This window comes from Eutrema salsugineum, unplaced genomic scaffold, assembly GCF_000478725.1.
Source record: "Eutrema salsugineum unplaced genomic scaffold, Eutsalg1_0 scaffold_8, whole genome shotgun sequence".
Taxonomy (NCBI): domain Eukaryota; kingdom Viridiplantae; phylum Streptophyta; class Magnoliopsida; order Brassicales; family Brassicaceae; genus Eutrema; species Eutrema salsugineum.
In genome coordinates, this window is record NW_006256414.1 from 8,017,257 (window position 1) to 8,039,278 (window position 22,022).

The 22,022-nt window shown below is 41.1% G+C and overlaps 1 non-coding gene across 1 annotated transcript; it reads left to right on the forward strand.

The window, feature by feature from the left end:
* The first annotated feature begins 1,566 nt into the window (after positions 1–1,566).
* Positions 1,567–1,672, forward strand: LOC112082259. The gene has a single exon (XR_002896917.1). It is a non-coding gene; the product is annotated as a small nucleolar RNA R71 (small nucleolar RNA).
* The last annotated feature ends 20,350 nt before the right edge of the window (positions 1,673–22,022 follow it).

Below are 22,022 nucleotides of genomic sequence, written 5' to 3' on the forward strand. Positions count from 1 at the left end.
ACAAAATCAGTTGGAACCTCAAAACCACCTATCTTGACAGGTAGATCTTCCAACATACCAACAGGTAATCTAACTGATCTGTCTGCAAGGATAAGAGAGATCCTTGGTGGTTTGAAGACTCTAAAGCCCAGCTTCTTTGCTATTGAGAATGGCATCTAACTGACAGAAGCTCTCAGATCACAAAGACATCCAGAGAATAGTAGAGGTCCAATGGCACAATGGAGTGTGAAACTCCCTGGATCAGTCAACTTTCTTGGTATGGACTTCTTCTGAATGATAGCACTGCATTCATGACTTAGTACCACCATGCCTTGGAGTTCTTTAGTCTTGTTCAGAATGGCATCCTTCAAAAACTTACCCATCTTTGGCATCATTAGAAATGCATCAATGAGAGGCATTGTGAGTGGTGTCTCATTGAGTACCTTCTCAAATACAGCTCTTGCCTTGTCTACAAGCTGCTTCTTAAACGTCCCTGGAAATGGGAGTTTGGGTTTGTATGGAGGTGGTGGCACATATACCTTTTCTGGTTCAGGTTCCTTTGCTACGTCTTTACCCTTTTCTTTCCTTGGTCTCTCAGCAACTTGATCATCTTTTAAGGCTGCCTCCCCCTCAGTTTGATCATTGTCCTCAATGATCACATTGTTGTTCTTAATAGCAGGTAACTCCTTTCCACTCCTCAGTGTAATGGCTTTAGCATATTCCTTGGGGTTGGGTTCAGGTTTTCCAGGTAGATGGCCTTGGTTCCTTGAGCTTGAGGCCTGGTTTTGCTTCAGTTCCTTGATTTCCTTCTGCATGGCTGCATTCTGGCTTGCAAATATCTGTTGAACCTGAAGTAGTTGTTGCAGAATACCAACCATATCTGACCCCATCTGTGGCTGCTGCTGAACCGTTGGTGGCTGAAACTGTTGTTGAACCAGCGCCTGCTGTTGGAACTGTGGTGGCCCAAACCCTGGTGGTGCCTTTTGCTGCTGTGAACTGAAACCAGTACCCTGAAATGGTTGCTGTTGCTGACCAAAACCCGGATTCTGAGCAAACTGATTCTTGGGTTGAAAAGACCCTTGAAAGTTGTTCTTGGGAACAAAGTTCTTTGGAGCTTGAGAATAGGGGTAGACCTGGTCTTGTGGGTTAGCTACATTGGGATTCCTGTAAGAAAGGTTCTGATTGGCATTTCCATACTGATATCTTTGGAACCTCTGATTCCCAATGTAGTTAAGCTCCTCCTGTGTTAGACCTTCTTCACTTATGTTCTCAAAGATCTGAGAAAGTTCCTCATACTCTCCTACAAAATGCATTGGCTTTTGAGTGGTGAATTTCAACTTGTCTAATTCACTCGTCAACTCCTTAACTTCTCTACTGAGCCTCTGGTCTGAGCTTGAACCTTCAGATCTATTTGATCTGTCATAGTCTTCTCCATAAGTCTCATTGCTCATTGCTAAGTTCTCCACTAGCTCTAAAGCAGCATGAATCTCCTTACCCAGAAAGTTCCCATTGGAAGCAGTATCCAGCTGGTTTCTAATCTTGGGAAGAGCTCCTCTATAAAGTGTGCTGAGAAGAGAAGCCTCACTAAACCCATGGTGTGGGCATTGGTTTGTGTAGCTCCTGAATTCTCATATGCTTCACCAAAACTCTCATTGCTATGCTGAGTGAAGCTAGAGATTTGGTTTCTCAGTTTTGCAGTTCTGGAGGTGGAGAAGAACTTAGATAGAAAAGCTTGCTTGCATTGCTCCCAGGTTTGAATGGAGCCTCTTGGAAGATTCTTCTCCCATTGGTGAGCTTTGTCACCAAGAGTGAAGGGGAATAATCTTAGCTTGAAACTGTCCTCAGAAACTCCATTTATCTTTTTCAGGTCACACACTTTATCAAATTGATCCAAGTGTTCCAAGGGATCTTCCATTGCTAATCCATGGAACTTTGAGTTCTGGACCTTATTCAACAAGGATGCTTTCACTTCAAAGTTGTTGTTTTGCACTGGTGGTGCCTGAATACCAGCTCCATACTGATGAGCATTTGCCCTGTCATTCTCTCCAACATAGACTTGTGGTTGCTCATATCTCCTTTGCTGGTATTGGAAGGGCGTATTTTGGTGGTGCACCTGATGTCTTTGTTGTACATTGGTCTGATGCCTCTGCTGATGAGCTGGAGCTTGTCCCTGGTGGACATAAGCTTGCTGTTGATGCACCTGTTCCTGATGAACATTACCCTGATGTAACCCTTGACCAACTCCATTACCAGCTGCATTACCAGCTCCATTACCCTGAGCTTGTTGCTCTTGAACCAGTTTTTCTATGTCAACGACATGCTCTCTTTGGTCTTCCATATCAGTCTGATCAATCTGTCTTCCACGTCTGTCCCTTCTCCTCCTTGGTACCAAAAGATTAATGTTGTCGTTGAGAGGGAAAGGTGGACCACAGCTTCTTGATCTGGATCTGGTGTTCATGCACCTGAAATCACAAACAGAACTTGAAAGTAATCAGTAAAAACAAAAAATAAGCACTTGATCTCAAGAACAGATCAGAGCTTAATGCTAAACACTCCACAATTTGGCAACGACGCCAATTGATAGACAAGACTTTATGGGTCTCAGGGCTATCAATCCCCTTGTCAAAGTAGCATAAAAGAGGTTGCCAATCCAAGAATGTGGTGATAGACACTAAGCTATGTGATCAGTTTCTCAATTCAAGCAAACAGGTGAGGTTTTGATTGATTAATGACAGCTTAAAACTTAAAACAAGATTAATGACTAAAGAAGTGATCAAACAAGACAAGCAAACAAGAAAGCTAAATGAGATGAGAATGTATGTATGATGATGAGAAAGGTCTTAGACATGATAGTGGATTAGGGTGCCTTCAGTGATAAACTAATGAGCTAATGAACCATATGATCAAGTAAACCATTCAACTTAAACATCATTAATTAAGTTAATCCTCTGAAGGTATCAACTTCTATGCCAAAACAGTTTCTAACCTAATCATCATTAGTGAAACATGAATTAACAAGCATTAAGAATCAGTTTAATTTGTCATTTAAGCATATAAACAATCATTCCCATGATGAATAACACTTAAACCTCTAACAACCTTGGTTGAGGCATTTCATCAAACACTTTTGGTGCATGAAATGCCCAGAATCTAGACCACATATGATTTGTATGGATCTAGCATTAAGAACAGGTTGTAGAAAATGGAATATGCATGATCTAGCCCCTAAGCTCACTAATCTACCACTTAAGCATCCTAATCTACATATCTAAGACCTTAATATGGAGATTACTCATTAATCATGATCAACACACTAGATCCTTTGCAAGATGTGTTGTTAATCATGATTAGAAGTGTGTAAATGAAGAAATAGATTATAGATTCAGAAGAAAACAGCTTTAAACACCAAGATCTCTCAAACTCTCTTTATTAAACACCTAAAAATCGATATTTCTCTTCTTAAGTGGAGTCTTTTCACAAAGGAGGCAAGAGACAAAAGGAATAAAGCATAAGTCTTGGGAATAAAACTGTAAAATCTATATATAGTTCTCGAAAAACGAACCGGGTCAGCCCGGAACAAACCGGGTCCTGACCCGGCTTTAGTGGATAAGGATGATGTTTGCCACGGTCTAGCAGGTTTTGGTCAAGCCGTGGCATGTGACCGTGTCAATTCCCGAAGCTTCTGTTCTTGGATGGATCTTGGTGCCACAGATTCCCTCTGGTCGTGATGCATGGCCATGTCAAATGCCGAAAGAACGTATAAAGTTGCCACGGCCAAGTCTAAAGCCGTGGCGTGTGGCCGTGTCAAGTCCCGAACGTCTGAAGGATCACAAGTGTTGTCTTGCCACGGTCAAGTGTAGTCTGTGGCATTACCCCGTGGAAATTTGATATGTCTATATTTTACATCATTTAGAGTGCATTTTAGAGTCCTCATCATGTGTTTTCCCATGTAAATTGAGTCTTTAGGCATGAAAATAGGATTTAGGGCTTGCATTAGGTCCCAAAGAGTTTTGCATGTTTTGAGGTTTTTATCAGGTGCTTTGGGAGTCATTTGGAGCTTAAGAAGAGGAGCAGAGAAGAAGACGGTGAAGAAAACGGTCAAAACCGGTGAAAACCGCTTGGAGGAATTTCTCGGTCAAAATCCTTACCGATCGCTCATTACCGGCCAAAATCCTTACCGATCGCTCATTACCGGCCAAAATCCTTACCGATCGTCCAACCTCGACCAAAAAGCTTACCGATCGTTCAGCACCGACCAAAGTCCGTACCGATCGACCAAAGTCAGCCTGGGTCGAAGATCAGGCGTTAATACCGCGAGTTGAGTTTTGGCCAAGGCGAAAGGATTTTTACGACCAAAAAGCTTACCGCGGTACACAGCCCTCGGCCATTTTCCTTACCGCGGGAAGCTTTTCTCGACCAAAATCTGTCCTTCTCTGCGCAATTCAAAGATATGAAATCCGGGGAACCTTCCGGTCCGAATCAGTTGGCGGGGTCTTCAGCAAAGTTGGAGATAATCAAACAAAGATCCCAGAACAGTTGGAATCATCCAATTCGGACCAGTAGGGAGAAAGATACAGCTTCCGGAAGATGCACCAACATTACGCGCATCCGAGAACTGAACGGCGAAGTACAAAGGTCACGGCGGACGGAGCCTTTCCGGACCAAATCAGCTTGCCCGGTCTTCATCAAAGTTTGAGATCTGTGAAAGACCTTTTCAGAACAGTAGGGGTCGCTCAATTCGGACGAGTAGTTTGAAAGAGAAAGTCTCCGGAGTTCACATCGGTCCAAACAGTTTATTTTCCGGTGATTTCGATGCGGTTCAAAGATGTGAAATCCAGGAAGACTTCCACTACCCAAGCTCCGACGGTTTCTTCACCAAAGTTCGAGTTTATTGAGTCACCTTGACTAGGGAACTGGTCTCAGAGCATTTGGAGTCGTGGGTCGAAAGTTACTGCTTCCGGAAAGCGACATGGTCGATACGGGCCCAAATATGTTGCGATACGCGCTAAGTGTTTCTTCAGGGCTCGGCATCATTACCTCGACATCGGCCAAGTCAAGGCCCATATTTTGGAAGTATCCTGAGCCAGGCCTCGTACTGATACCTCGGCACGTTGGGATCAAGGCATGCACACGTAAGAATGGAGCTGGAAACGATTAAGTGTTGAACATGCACCTCGGTGTAGCGACCTCGGCGTGCATGCCGGACCCTGTTTGCTCAAATCCCTCGACTACCAAGCGCCTCGGCATTTCATGCTGAGGTCCATTGTCACAAACCCATAATCAAGAACAAAGCTGCCCAGGAATACACACGTGAAGATGGATCAAAGACTAGGGTTCATGCATGTTCTTGACGTGTTCTTCACGAGATCTTCATTTGGATCTAGACTCACGTGCACTCCTCGACATGAAGACCTCGGCTTCACTCTCCGACACACCGTGGCATCACCCATCAACCCAAGATCGCGGTTCAGTACCCGGTTTGTTCCGGGCTGACCCGCGACACTTTACCTTTGCTATATATACATTTTGAGACTAAAAACCTAATCATCTTATCTCTTATCTGTTTTTAGTTTTAAGAACTTGCCTCTTTGGTGAAACTTGATCATTCTAATCCGATATCTCGCTTTTGCATGAGAAATCTTGTTCTTTCTTTATTTCTTTGATCATCTAACATTAAACTCCTCATCATGACCAGCTACACGTCTTGCAAAGGACTTAGTGAGCTCGTTATGATTAGTGAGTAGTCGTTTAAGCGGCTTTAGACGAGTAGATTAGGGTGCTTTCAAGGTAGATTAGTGGGTTTAGGTGTCTAGTCTTGCAAGTTTCATTCTTTAACCGACGAGATCTCTAGGCTGGATCCAAGCACATCACTTGAGGTTCAGATCTGAGACATATCTCGCATCAAAAGTGTTTGTAGAAATGTCTGAACCACTCGGTTATGGGTTTAAGAGTCTTTAATCACGAGAGTGATAGTTCGTTCTCTTAAATGACATTTTTGAACTGATTCTTATTGCTGATTGATTCGATGCTTCTCAAAAGACATTTTTGGTATGAAGGAGGATCAGTTTAGATGCTTAATACTTTCATGAGAAGATTAACATGCCTTGAGTTCAAAGTTAAATGAAACCGCTTGATGTTTTGATACATTAACCAACTAGTTGAACTTGGAAGCATCCGAGTCAAGTATCTCGTCTAAAGTTCCTTGCTTTATTACATATTATCATCATCTGAATCGTTTAGTTATTATTTGCATCCTGTCTCTGTTTAGATCTAATCATTTGCTTTACCTTTCATGCTTAATCGTTTGTTACTTAGCTTAGTTCAAAACCTTCACCTTTTGTCTTGACTTAAATGAACAAACATCATAGTCTAGTGTCTCGTTGACTTGTCTGGATTGATACCTCTTTGTGCTACTTCGACAAAGGGGATTGATAGCCCTGAGACCTAAAAAGTCCTATCTACCAAAATTCCCGAATGCAAGTAAGATCCTGCCGCGGCCAAGTGTGTCTTGAGACGGTCACGTGTATACCGTGGTGTGGAGACCGTGTCAAACCCCGAAGAACTGAAATCAAGTGCCACGGTCAGATGTGGACCGTGGCATTCCACCGTGCCATCTTTCCCTTAGAATAATTTCAAGGCCTTAATAAGGGTTATCAATCTCGCAGCATTCAGGGCTCCTCGGACCACTTCACATTCACGGAAGCGTAACTTCTAGGGTACTGGTCCAAATGGTGTGATTCCAGCTTCAGTGGATAGAATACTCAGGCATCTTCAACTTTGGTGAAGGAACCTTCGGTGCTTGGGAAGTGGAAGGTTTCCTGGAGGGTTCATCTTCGCAGTGCATTGACACGATCAGAAAGAGGCTTCTAGACATGTGTCCATTCCGGAAACGTTATCTTCTTGCTCATAGCTCCGAATTGAATGATCTCAGACGTTTTGGAAAGAGGACTCAAATATCTCGGATTCTGGTGAAGGCCCTGTAAACTGAATCGGTCTGTAATTGCACAGTCCTTCGCATTCTTCGGAACTCATCGGGTGGGTCCAAAACGGCAGCGAGACAGGAGTTCCTTCCGACGAGCTTAACTCTCTTCTCACTCCTCTAAATCCTATGATTCTACCTGCTATGGAACCATGGTCCAATCTTCTCCAACTTTGATGAAGAACCCGACAGCTGAATCGGACCGGAAGGTTCCCCGGACAGGCGATTTTGGAAATGTGTCTGCACCCGGGAATTTTGGCCGAGAAACTTAACCAGCCGGTACGCGTTTTGGCCAAGGAATCCACCCGCGGTACATGCAAATTGCCGAGAAAAACCTTCCTGCGGTACGTGAGAATGGCTAAGAACCTCCAAAAACTCATTTCCACCATCTTTCAAACCCTGATCACCATTTCTCTTCCTGGATTCACCTTTTCAACTCCAAATAGCTCCAAATACACCTGATAAATACTCAAAACATGCAAAGACTCATTGGAACCTAATGCAACTCCTAAGTTCTAAAACAACCCTAAGGACCTAAAATGCATGAAATAAGATATGATTTGGAATGAAATATACAACCTAAATGATGCAAATTATGAACATATCATGGGGACTGTGTGATTTAAGTCTAGGGGAGGATGTCTATCCGTACTAATCATTTTCTTGCTTTTGCTTTCAAATTTCAAGCACTTTTTAAATTTTAATATGTAACATATTCGACCTTAAGTATTTTTCAGGAATGTTTGACATAAAACTATGATGATTTAGACCTGCATGCTTCTACACTATGCATGATAGCTAATTTGTGGCTAACACTAGACTAGGCGGTAGCTAGACTACTTGCACTACGAACTCCCACCAGAGGACTTCTATTCATGGAGATTCTCTCTGACAGGATATACTAGCTCATTTTATTTGACCTTAATATTGATATCTCATTTTCTCATCATTGATTTTAGGCAGGCATCGACATCCACATCTAGGACGTCTTTTACCCTCATTTTAACCACTCTTTGTCGTCCTAGATGACCAGTTCATCTTTATCTGGTACCATACCCTAAACCCAAAACCCTTGTTTTCAATCCTCATGCATTCTCTCTTTAGTTTATATCAGCAGATATGTGCAAAAACGTCGGAGAGAAGAGGAGCGACGCAGTTTTCAGTCACTCACAAGGAAGACTGAATGGAGTTGGGAAGGAAGAATATCAGGAACCTTTATATCTAAAGGTGTTCCCTCTTATTTCAAAAAAAAAAAATGAATGAAAAGAGAGAGGGAAACAAAAAGCCTAATGAGTCTTAGATTTTCGAAATTTTCGGAGCAAGTAGCAACCACTATTCGTTTAAAGAGCTATGGTTTTGAAAGATTTACAAAAATCTAAGTCTGGGGGAGTTAGGAGAGAACATGAGGAAGAAGACTAGGAATCTATGGCAAGAAGAAAGTGACTGAAAACTGTGGATACCAACAGCTTCACTCTCTCTTGCGGTTTTGCATAATATATTGCATCCTCTAGATCTTCAGGTAACCCGTAAACACTTTAAGCCTTACCCCTAGAATAACCCTTTTTACACCTAGCCTAGATCGCCTTGCTTATATTTTCTTTGATGAGAACCACCGAGATTTTTAATGAATGTTAAGAGCTAGTTGACTGGAAGTTAGATCTTAGTGCAATAGATTTCCGCATGACGGATTAACGGACTAGTTATGTCCGTATTGCTCGTGAGAATTCTCTAGGCTATTCCCGATTGATGCATAATGATGAATATTGGTCTAGAAGTTTGGTCTCTGTGATTTTGTTTAGTTCCTGCGTTTTCAAACCTCTCACCGAGATGTGGCCTTTGTTTTGTTTGAGGACAAAAAAATACTAAGTCTGGGGGAGTTGATAACACCGGATTTTGACCATTTTTATGGATCACTTTAATGTCTTTTACAGGTGTTTTTAATCCATTTTCAAAGGTTTTCAAAGGATTTCTATGTTTTCGGATTTTAAAAGATTTTTCAGGTAATTTAGGATAAAGAGGCACAAATTGGAACAAAAAGGCTCTTTTGGATACATGCAGACCGTCAGAACTCTCATGGAGAGACGGAGACCCTCTCACCGTCTGATCACCCTCAAAATTGGAAAACTTATAGAAGAATCAACCACCTTTCAAATGCACTTGGTTTGGAGACATTCCAACGGTTGGATCTCAAGATATTATTCCCGAAGCCACTCAAGGACGGCCAGCAAGTCACGCGACCACGGCCACCAGCCTATTCCCCACAGTCACAAGCTTCCTGACCGCGGCCAACCACCTATTTCCCGCGGTCACGTTACTCCCGACCGCGGCCGGCCAACTCCGAATTAAAGCCCATATTTCTGAAGCCCAAAGTCATTTCTCAGCCTCAATTCCGGAACCCTAGAGACCATGGAGTATTGAAGACTATAAATACTTGTCATTTAGGTCGTTTTTACACCACCACCTTCATACTTTACAGAAACCCTTTCCCTTAGCCGTTTTTATGCGATTTTTGTAGAAGATTGTTCAAGTTTGAGTTCTTCAATAGAGAAGCTTTCTTTCATCTCTTTTCTTTACTGTTTTTGATTAATTTTATTAAAACCAATGACGATATGTCTGAGTAGATCCTGAGTTGGGCTTAGGGTTCTCATAATCGATTAAGACATCTAGGTTTATAGATCCAGGATTTTAACTTTGTTCTCTGTTTATTCTCGTTCTTATTGCATGTATGCTTGACTGATCACCTAGTATCTGATCTAGATAGTTAGTGTTGCGAAAGTTTTCATTAAGTATCAGACCTAGAATGAAACAGGCGATTTCTCCGTAGGAGTGGAAACCTACCTGCGGCGAGATCGTGAGTATTGATGAGTCTTGTGCAGCTCAGCGTTCTCTCCCTTCCAGGACTAGAGTGGAAACCTACTGGTCAGGGTTGTGAGAAACAGTTGGTTATGATCACGACAGTGACGTAGTCATACCACCGTACTCTAGCTCTGGAACCCTATATTTTGATAACCGTCAATCCCAATCTATCATCTCTAGTGTTAAAACCGATTATGATCCCTGTAGAGTTCCCAAAAGCCTAGCGTTTTTAGCCATAGTTTACAAACCAATCGATTTTTACTTGCTTATTTAGATCTGCATTTCAATTGCTTTAGTTCGATATTTTGCTTGCTTTATTTGCTTTCCATTCGATTTTTCTACTTGCTCCTTAGGATAGATTTATTTGCTTTCTTTTGTTTTAGTTTAATCAGAGACAAACAACCAACCTCTAAAACCAATCTAGTCTAGACAAAAAGTTAGAAATCGTAGAAGAATATCAGGCACACAAATCTCTGTGGATTCGAACCCTAAATACTACAACTGATTAGCTATGCACTTGCGGATTTCATTTGTTTTTATTAAGGGTAAAACTTGACACCCTCACGCAGACACGCATCAGCCTTCGAGTTCGGAGTTGGCGGGCTGCGGTCGGGATGTGCGTGACCGAGGGGAATGGATGGTTGGCCGCGGTCGAGAAGCCTCTGACCGTGGTGAAATGGCTGTTGGCCGGGGGTGGAAATGCTTGCCGGCTGGTTTACGGGATATCTTGCTCTTCGCGTATCTTTTGATTGAACCGTTGGATTGTGAAGATGTAAAGTGTGCTGGAAAGCTGATACTTCCATCTTTGAGATATCCAAATTTGAGCTGGATCAGACGGTGAGAAGGCCTTCAATCGGGGGTGAACTTCTGACGGTTTGACTCTGAGCTGAAAATCTGGTTTTCTATCCATTTTGTTAAGCTTTTCTCTAAGTTTCCTAAAAAGAGTCTTGAAACTACAAATACTAGAAAAACGTAATAAAAGTACTTGAAAGCAATAAAAAACATAAAAAATTATCTCAAATCGATTCATAAAAGTGGTCAAAATACGGTGTTATCACTAGCCTGGGTATTGGGTGGTGATACTTGATGGTGATGTTTTTTATGGCCCTGCAATCTACACACATTCTCCATGTACCATCTTTCTTGGGAACTAACCGAACATGTACCACACATGGGCTAAGACTCTCACTGATGTAGCCTTTAGACATGAGATCTTGAATCTGCTTCTCTAGCTCCTTGGACTCAGTGGGGTTCATACGATAAGCTCCACGATTTGGTAGGGAAGTTCCTGGCACCAGATCCATTTGATGCTCTATTCCTCTTATGGGTGGTAATCCAGCTGGTATCTCCTCTGGAAACACATCTTTGAACCTGTCTAACAAGGAAAGTATCTTAGGTGGAAGCTCTAGTTCATTAGAACCCGAAAGCAACCCCTTTTTGAAGAACATTAGTAGCACAGGCATGTCATCTTGTAAAGCTTTAGAAACAGTAGTAAGGGTAACAAAAAAGTTAGTCCTACTTACCTTGGAGTCCTTAGCAATTTTCATATGCATTTCATGGACTTCTATCGGCGTGAGTGGTGCAAGTTGGAACTTCCTTTTATCATGAGTGAACGAGTAGTGGTTTGTTCGACCGTGGTGCATTGTCTCTTTATCAAATTGTCAGGGTCTCTTCAGTAGCAAATAACCCACTTGCATCGGCACAACATCACAAATAACTCGATCATTGTATTTTCCAACGCTGAAAGGAATGGCGACTTGCTCGGAGATCCTCAGCTCGGTGTCGTTATTAAGCCATCTAAGTCGGTATGGCTTTGGGTGTTTGGTTGTCTGGAGACCTAACTTATTAACCATGAACTTACTAGCAACGTTGCACAAGAGCCTCCATCTATAATGAGACTATATACCTTGCCGTTCACGGTACACCTTGTATGAAAGATGTTTTCTCATTGCACTATCTCCGAGTCTACTAGAGCACTCAAGGCTCTTCTGACGACTACCATCTCTCCTGTATCCTGGTATTCTATCTCGGATTCTTGATCAGCTGGCTCCTCATCTTTGGGCTCATCTTGAGACTTATAGTATCCGGTTGGCATTAAGATCATAACCCTTTGATTTGGACACTCTGTCGCCATGTTTCCTCGACCCTGACAATTAAAACAAATGACATCTCTGGCTCGTGAAATGCTAGGGAGCTTACCTGCTTCTGACAGAGACAATTTGGAGCTGTCTCTCAAGTTGTCAGGTGCTGTTTTCTTGAACTGTGAGTCATTCTCCGAGGCTTTTCCCTTGTCAAACACCTTTGATGGCTGTGGTGCCCAAGTTTTGTTGTTCCTTGCTCGATTGGTGGCAGTAGTTTTGCGTTTGAGGTGTTGCTCCACCTTTCTGGCTATTCGGTCTTGTAATCCATCAAGAGATCACTCATGTCGTGATATGGCTGTTTCTCCACCTTTCTGGCCATTCCGTCTTGTAATCTCCTCCGTATCAGCTAGCTCAAGTCAGTTTCTGAGCTGCTCAAATTCTTCAAAATATTCCTCAACACAACTGTTTCCCTGCACCAACTTTCAAAACTTCTTTTGTAAATCCCTATAAAAGTGTGGTGGTACATACATCTTTCTCAAGTAGAATTTCATGGCGTCCCAACTAGTGATCTGTTCATAGTGGTGCCTCCTCCTTTCAGCCACGTCTCGATCCCACCAAGACAGTGCATGGTCGGTTAATTGAGCTGCGGCCAAAGATACCTTCTTCTGGTCATTGTAAGAGTAATAGTCGAAGATTTGTTCCATTCTTTGCTCCCACTCCAAGTAAGCTTCAGGGTTTACTCTGCCAGAAAAAGTAGGTGCAGTTAGTTTAATGTCATTATGATTTTGTCTATTACCTTCATCATCTCGGTTGCGGCCTCGGTTGAAGATATCTTCTTCTCTAATGCGGCCTCGGTGGATGGGATCTCTCATTCGCTGATTTTGTTGTAAATCAGGAGGATCTCCTTGTCTCCGAGGGTTTGGTGCATCATCTTCTAGTCCAGGCATCTCTTCATCATCTGACTGGACATTTTGCCTTTGTTGCACGCCTATGGGCCGTGCAGCCTCTCTTCTTGGCACGTCTAGTGGGCCAAGTCTTTCCTCCATGCGGCCTAGTTGTGCGGCCACATCTTGCCTCATCGCGGCAATAGCTTGCAAGATGGTGACTTGTGGAGCTATAGGAGGAATTTCCATTGCTAAAAATGCACAAAAACAATAAAACTTAAATGCCACTGTGTAAAAATTATCAAAAGAACTTAACCTAGAGGCAAACTACTTAAACGAGAATAACTTTTCTTTTAGGGTTTTTATTTCTTGCGACTTAACTAAGCGATATGATGCAGGTCTAACTAGATGCAGAATGAAATTTTTATGGCTTTTCGATTGATATAATTGATCAAACTAATGCAACTTAAACGAGATTATTTCTTTTTTTTTTTTGACAGAAAACTAACAACTAATGATAAGGATGAAAACTTAACAACAAGGAATCGAAAAGGGGTAGATATCACCTGATGTAGAACCTTTCGGCTCTGATACCAAACTGATATAAGATCAAGGTGGTGGTGAGGATGGATCCAAGTGATTGGCCGAGAGGCTCTCTTCACTTAGAGAAGATATGGTCGGATGAAACGAGATGGAATCTAAGCAACTGGCCGAGAGCGTCTCTTTGCTTAGATTTGTGTATGATTGGGGAACAAGGGACCAAGGGGGATCGATGTGACACAACACAGCTGATGTAGAGGCTGTTGTAAGTCGGTGAACTCAAGAACACAAGGAGAAACCACACGAATGTTCAAGAACTCTTAAGAAAATATGTTCTTTTATTGATTAGGGTAAAAAGTTGTCTCATACAATGTCGCATGTGGGACTTTATAAACAGTCCTTCGGCCTTGACCTTCTAGGGTCGACTCTATACTAAAAAAAAGAGAAGAACTTGCGACAGACTCTCTTAAAATGTAAATAAAAGAAAAGGAAACAATCTAAAGTTTCTGACTCGATTTAAAAGACAAAATAACTAAAGGACATTTACCTCCTTTGGTGAATCGACGACCATTTCACACATTACCTCATCAAATCCTGCACCAGAATGATGAGATCAATCGATTTAGTCTCCAACTATATCGATTAAAACATGTGTTGAATCTAACCGTTAATTCTCAAGCTGTAACTGAAGCTTCCTTGCATAAGAAGACTGATGATATCTCCATCAAAATAAATAAGAAGTTTGATGATCTTTCTGATCATGTGAAGTCTTTAGAAGAGCAGACTCTCAAAGATGCTGCACCACTCAATCAGAGAATGGAAGCTGTTGAAAAAGAGCAAGGAAAAAAAAACTATAGCCTCCAACGAGCTAAGAATGGTATTCAAACCCTAACTTTTAAGCTTGATGACCTGGAAAATGATCTTAATGACAACAAAAACCAATAATATGAATACACATTGGAGGTAAGGGAAGGATTAGGAAAGGTTATTTACAAGACTAGAGAGCTTGATTTTACTTTAGATAGTGTTGTCTATGCTACATATCACTACAAGAAAGCAGGGGTTTTACATCGCACCTAATCAATGTAAAATCAACGTAAACTAGGCTTTGCATCGAATTACTAGTACGGAAGTTCCCAAAAAAATACTTTTCTTGTACCAATTATGACGAACCCCATATCCATCAGGCATATTTTATGGACTGTGTCAGTTTATCCCTCGAGGAACCGTTTCAAGTGCCCCCCAATGATCTATTTGCGCTTCAAGTTCTTTCCCTATTAGATACACCGGTTGAGAGAGACGAACAACTTTGGTCTTCCTAAACAGTCGCTTATTTCTACGATATTGATGGTTCGGTGGTAGAAATCGGCAGTGACAACTATACCAACACGTTTTCCGACCATGTTTAAGCTGAAATGAATCGGTCCTATCAAGATAATAAGGATAAGATAACCTCTCGTGCGTAACCTGATAGTATTTTGTATGCAGGGAAGTCGCTTATTGTCCACATAGGCACCGCCTGAATCGTAAAATTTTTGCCCCTCGAACTTTCATATGTTCGAACTACATTATGCCACAACTGGTTCAACTCATATATGAGTGGCTGCAAAAACACATCAAGGGCCCGCTTCGGCTGATTTGGGCCAGGGACTAAGATACTGAGAAACAGAAATTTCTTTTGCATGCACATATCTGGGAGTAGGTTATAAGGCGTACCAATATTGCCTATCAGACATACCAGATCCAGACTAAATCCGTCAGTGCGAAAACCAAGAAAGACATTTCGCTTAGATTTAGCAAAGTCTGGATATATGGTGTTAAAGTGTGTCCACGATTTTCCATCAAACGGGTGAGTCATTTTCTCATCTGCTTATAAATGTTCTGCATGCCATCTTATCGATCCAGCTGTCTTCATGAGAACCAGACGCCTGGCCTTCTTTGAAATCCTGAAGAATGCAGTGACTACACCAACAAAATCAGCAAAGAGAAGCTAGGAGAGTTCAACAAAGTAGTTCAAAGTCTACCACAACGTATTAAAATCGCTAAAGCCTGCAAGGACTACGTGATTGGCCACTTCTTTTGTGAAAGTGAGGAGTCTATTCTAAAGATAGAAGACCTCTTCACCCACGCCAAAGAAGGAAGACCAATTAGAACTCTACATAAATTCCAAGGCCAAATTCAACTTCTTATATCTTGTGGTATTAGAGGAGAAAGATTTACTAAAGTTCTTTGTGATTCTGGAGCTTGTCTCAACATTATGTTCAAAGCAACTGCTTTGAGGCTTCGTATTAAGCACATTTACAGGACTATAATGAAGATCAGCCTTGCTGATGAATCAAGTGCAACACCAAGATGAGTAGCTTAAACCATTCCCTTAAGAATTGGAGATTTCATTGTCCCTGTTGACTTCTACATTGTCAAGACCAAAGATGACTCAAATCCAGTTATCTTTGGATAGAATTTTCGAGCAACTGCTGGAGCCATCATGGATTAACCAAACCGGAGAGTTTCTTTTGCTAATATCGACAAGGACACCTTCTTTAATGTTGTCCCTTTCAAGAGCAAAGGAGGAAAACGCCCAAAGACAAATGCTTTTGAAGAAGAGGAACTTTGGAGTAATGAAGAACCTGCTAGAGAGAACAAGAGGATTTCAAAAAAGACTTGTCTTAAGACAAGATCTTCACTAGAGTAAGCTAATCTCTTTGTCAAAGTCAAGATAAGGAATATAAACCAAAGCGCTTGATGGGAGGCAACCTATTTTTAGGTATTTATTTATTGAGTTTTTCTTTCCTTTTCTACTAATTTTTTGCTTTTATTTTTTTACAGGCCTTAAAAATGCATTCAAAACTAAAAAAATAAAAACAAAAAAGGGTGGTCTACCGCAGCTGCGAGGTTCTCACCCGTGGCCGCGATCAACTCAACCACGGCCAGCCTCACCTCCACCGCTGCCAAGCAACCTCTGGCCAAACAAGGCCAAATCTACTTATATCTTGGCCAAATCAGTCCGAATTCAACCAAGATCACTTCAACCTTAATCATCATCCATCATTCACCACTATATCACCTCCATTATCATTCCACAATCCATCTATCACCCAAACCACCACGTAAGTTTTCTTTTTCTTTATCTTTTCAATTCGTACATGCTCTATTTCTCATACTTGCCTGATTTATTTCCCACTGGGCATAGTGTCATTTAAGTCTGGGGGAGGATTCCATCCCTTACTAACCACCTTTTCTTTTATGAGTCTATGCATTATGCAGTTTTCTTTAAACTCTTTCAATTTTCAAAGTGTTTTTAAAGTATAAATGCGTTTCAGGGAATAATGACAAAAATGTATGATGATAACCGACCTGTTTGCCTTTACACCATTTCCTAGTAACATGCTCTTTCACAATTTGGTTATAGACTAGGTGGTAGCTAGAGAATTTGTGATGCGAAGAACCCGTGAGGAATTTAAATAGTCTAGATTCTTAAATATTAAATTTGCTAGCTCTGTTTAATTTGAACTCAATCTTAACTTATTTTCTCATAAGATATGTTAGACTAGAGAAACAAATCATATTTTCAGGGCTTCTTAACCTTTTTACCACTCTTTGCTGATCCTCATTAGCTAGTTCATCTTTAGCTAGTTATCCACCTTACCCTATCTCTTTCAAAACACGTGAACTCTTGTTTTCTATTGTCTTATGTGTATATATGTGCAAAAGCATCGGAGAAAAAATGAACACACAATTTTCAGTCACTGTAATGAAGACTAGACTTTATTGGTGGAGAAGATTCCCAAGAGAATCACTTGAATCCTGGAAACTCGAAATCATGGTATATTTTCGCGAGCTTAAACTTTTTCTCTATCAAAAAGGCTTTCCCTCTTTAAAAAAAAATATCAAAAAAAGAAAAAAAAAGAAAGAGGAAAGAAAGGATAAGAAAATTGCCTAAGATAAGTCTTAAGGATATACCATGAGTTCCAAGGATTCTAAAGATCATCATTCGAGAGAGTTGGAGTTTTTCTTATTGAGTCCCAGAGAAAAATCTAAGTCTGGGGGAGTTACTGATAACACTGTATTTTGAGTACTTTTATGGATCGTTTTAAATGCTTTTCTAATGTTTTTATTTCTTTTAAGTGTTTTTCTTATGGTTTTCGAGTATTTGTAGTCTCAAGACTCTTTTCAGAAAGCTTAGTTAAAGCTTTGCAAATTAGATAGAAGACCAGATTTTCAGCTCAGATTCAAACCGTCAGAAGTTCATCCTCAAATGAAAACCTTAAAGATCGATGAGCTACCTTTCCATCACATTTGACATGAGGATAATTTAACTTTTGAATCAAAAGTTATGCGAAGATCAAAAAATCTAGTCAAGCAGCCGACCGGCCGTCCTGACCGCGGCCAACACATTATTTACAACGGCCAGAGAACTCCTGACCGCGGCCAATCAATGTCCGACCGCAGAAGCCCAATTTCATGTCTGTTTGATTCCTGTCTTCGAAGAAACCCTAGGTGGTAATGAAGCATGCCTTGAAGACCTATAAATACATGTATTAAGAACCCTAAACGGTGTGCTTAGATTGCATCTCTTAGTACCACAAAGTTTGTCTTAGGTACTTCATACTTATTAATTCTTAAATTTAAAGAGATAGAGATCTATCTCTTGAACCCTTTTTATTTCTTTTCAATATCGATTTCTTTACAGCTTTCTTCTACAATTTTTTTGCTTTCTTTAATTATGTCTTAGTAATTTACCTTTCGGGTTTAACGGATTGATCCATGGGGATCTATATGCTTGATGAAAATTGCATGAGCTATTAAGCCCAATCCTAGAACTCTTTCTTCTAAACTTATTTTAATGCATGAGATTAGCGTCGTGAACTATAATCTGATTTAGGTACTTAGTGTTGCGAGAGTTATCATTATCTGATGGTTTGAGAAGGGCAATTCTGCCATAGGAGACAAAAGCAACCTATGGGTGAGTTGTGAATGTGGATGAGTCTTTTCCAATAAGCTAGCACAATATGGATGGACAATAGAAGATAGCTTGATAAATATCCAAATTATGTTCCAGTAGAGGAAAACTGGACGTGCAGGAGTGGTTATCGGGCATGACTAGAAATCATGTGGGCTTTGCCTGCGCAGGTTTGAATCCTGACGTTCACATTTTTCTTAAGTGTTTTGGGAAAGATCTTTTGAAATAAAACATATTAGAAATTACTTTTATGGAAGTTGTTAAAAGATATAATACTTTAAATCAAGAAGCCATAAAACTAAATAGCATAGGAGTGTTTAACTAACCTTTTGTATGGTACTCTTTGTATGCATAAGTTAAGATTGTAGAATTTTAGTGATATACATGCATAAACTATTATATTTCAATGCCGACCTTTGCTCAGTTGGTAGAGCGGAGGACTGTAGTTGAAGCAGAGAATCCTTAGTTCACTGGTTCGAATCCGGTAGGTCGAAAATGTTTTGCTCATGCATACAGTTTTAGTCGTCATTTCAAAACTATTTATTCGTATGTATCTTTGCTTATACCTTTTACAGACAAGTTTGTAAGAGTAGATTGTAACAGCTTATGTTTCTCATAGAAATTTTGGTATAAATTACTTTTTGTTCCATCACAAAATCTAGACTGTCTTACTTACATATGGTTTTTGACAAAGAAGAAAGTTAAAAGTCTTACAATTTTAGTGTTTTCATTTTGATAAAAAATTGTAGTGGAACTTCCTAAAATTTGTGGTCATTTCTGCTCAAGCCTACAATTCTGATTGACCATAGTCTAACGCACATATTTACCACAGACAAATTCTAGATATGTAAAGCTAAATTTATCTTAGCGTTATTTTGTGTCGGAGAAAGACTCGAGGGTAGACCTACCATTCTGAATCATACCTTTTATATATTCTTTAGTGTTTCTAATCAAACTTATTTTTTAAACTATGGTCTTGCTCAAGTCTTAAACTATGGTTCTACGTTTAACCTTTGTAAAAAAAATTCTTATGAGAAAACTATTACTTCTGAAGGCAATATATATGGTTGTTGAAACTATATACACGTCCATATAGTATAAAATGCATCCACTGTAGTTGAAGCAAAATATCCTTAGGTCTCTGGTTCGAATCCGGTAGGTCAGAATTTCTTTTTCAAAAGGTTTTTATGTCGATATAACGCTCGAAGTCGAAAAAAAAGTCTCGGACTGCTACATTCAAAAGAGATACCATTAAACCTACAAGAAACTAATTTTTCCGTGATGAATTTGGATTTTGCATGTCTTCATCTTTAACTGTAACCAGTATTAGAAACGTTCAAATTAATTTATAAAGGTATTAGATTTAAGCGTATTGATGAAACCAGAAAACGAAAGTCCACTACCGGATCAGTACTATGTAAATTATTGGGCTCGGTTTTCACCCCTATGAGTTAAACTACCTTAAAAACGACTAAGTGTCAAAATTGGGCCTCAGACCAAATCCGCAATTTCTCTAATAAGGGACCGAACCGAAGCATAGAAGACACCGTATACCGAACCAAATCATAATAACCCAAGAGATCGATTCAATTGAACCGAGCAAAACCACAATGCTGGTTTGGACCAAGCCAAACCAAGAGCCAGCTTGGTAAAGCCAAGCCGCATTGAGTACCGGTCTGAGCTAAACCCCTAGAGGATGGACGAAACCGAGCCGAAACTGTTCGATTCGAGAGATTTAACGCGTACCCGAGTTTAAGAGTAACCAATATACGAGAAGTGGGTTGGGCCGAAGGAGAAAGAGAATGGGCCGAGCCAGAGGTTCGATAGCAAGGACCAAACCAGATAACCGCATGGACCCATTAAACGAGTTCAAGAGATTTTACCCTATAAGTGATCAGATCAGGAAAAGGAAAATTTCCGAAAATATTTTCGGCTAGGCGGTTTGGAGACTTAGTAATACTAGTCGATATAACTCTTTCATTATGTAACTTTTACGCAATGGCAGAAACCCTAAGCAATAAAACTTTTTTTGATCTTTGTTTTTGAGATTTCACTTGGAAGCTTTGGTTCCCTCTTTTTCCCTTAACAAATTTTGATTGTGCGAGTTTTGACTCACACAATTTGGCGCATCGCAAAATCCTGCCGGTTTAGAGACACCTGCGGCGAGCAGGACCATACCGACCAAACTACCTCTGTTAGCCCGAAGAGGAAGAGTGAACAGCGATAAGCATGACCAGCAAACGAACGGCAACGCGTCAGGAAATCTTAACAAGGAGACGATCACCATCGATGACGGAGACGATCAGGAAGAAGAGCTCATTCCTCAGCTGAGCCGAAACTTGGGACACATCACCCGAACCGAACTTGAGGCAGCCTTGGAAGGAACAAAGACAAACGAAAGAAATGCCGCCTCAGTTCGGAATCGAAACCTAACCGAAGAAGAAGAGAATTTGCTCTGGATCGAACAGACGAAGTGCGATAGCCTGACGCAAAGAGGAGGCCAACATGGCTAGTACAACGGGCTGCCCGAGTCGTCGGTAGATACGATGACAACTACGATGAACCACGAAGAAACGCTCAGATGGAGAGGATGGAAGAGCTCCGAGCCACCCTAACTCGGACAGCCACCGAGATCTCAAGTTCACCATGCGACCAGCGTGGCGTCGGAGATAGATCGCATGTTGGAGGAGACGCAGCAAACACCCTTTACGGCGCGAATCACCACGGCCAGGATTCCCGAGCCGGGAAAAATAAAGATTCCTTTCTACAAAGAAACGACTGACCCAAAAGAACACATCACAGCTTTTCAGATCGACATGGGGCGAGCTTTCTTGAGGATGCCCCCAACCTCAGTTAAGACGAAATAGATGCCGGCTTCTGCCTCCTATTTGTCAAACACTTGAAAGGCGCGGCATTGAAATTATTTTCAAGACTCGAGCATAATTCTATCAATAATTTGAAGCATCTATCAGCCGTGTTTTTTAAACAATATTCCATGTTCATGGATAAGGGAACCTCCAATGCCAACCGATGGACCTTGTCTCAGGGACAAAACGAGCAATTGAGAGCTTACATGGTTCCGTTTAATGCGGTAGTGTCAAAGATGGAGGTAGTAAGTGATAAGGCAGATTTCTAGGCTCTGAAGACATCAATATTGTAAAAGTCTGAGTTCAGAGGGGAAATGGCGTTGAATACACCGCTCAAAATCCAGCACGCTCTACATCGTTCCGCTGACTTCGTCGTAAATGAAAAAGAGATGAAGAACCTAGATAAGCAGTACGAGTCCACTAAAGCGGCAATCCAAAATTCTCTGACGATGTGTCAAAGGAATGTGCGAAACAACGGCTATGTACATCACAAAGGGCTAAGGCTTTAAGGGGCCCACAATTATCAAGTAGGAGTAGGACGAGGCAAAGGACCGTGGAACACTTGGACTCGGAATCCTCGGACTTAAGACAAAAAAGAATTCTACGAACACCACCAATGCTATGGGCATTCAATGGCAAATTGCCACTTCTTGGCCATCAGGCTCGCCGCAAAGCGACCAGCAAGAGTGTCTGAGGAAATTGCAACCGCCAAAGATCCCGAGAACGAGAAACGAGAAGAGGATGGACTTAATCCCCCGAACTGGGAGCAAAACCATCACTCGAAGCCCAGAAACGAGGCAGGAGGAACAACTAGGATCCGTGAGATGGCCCCATGAGAAGGATCAATAATATAATGGGCGGATCATAATACTGTCT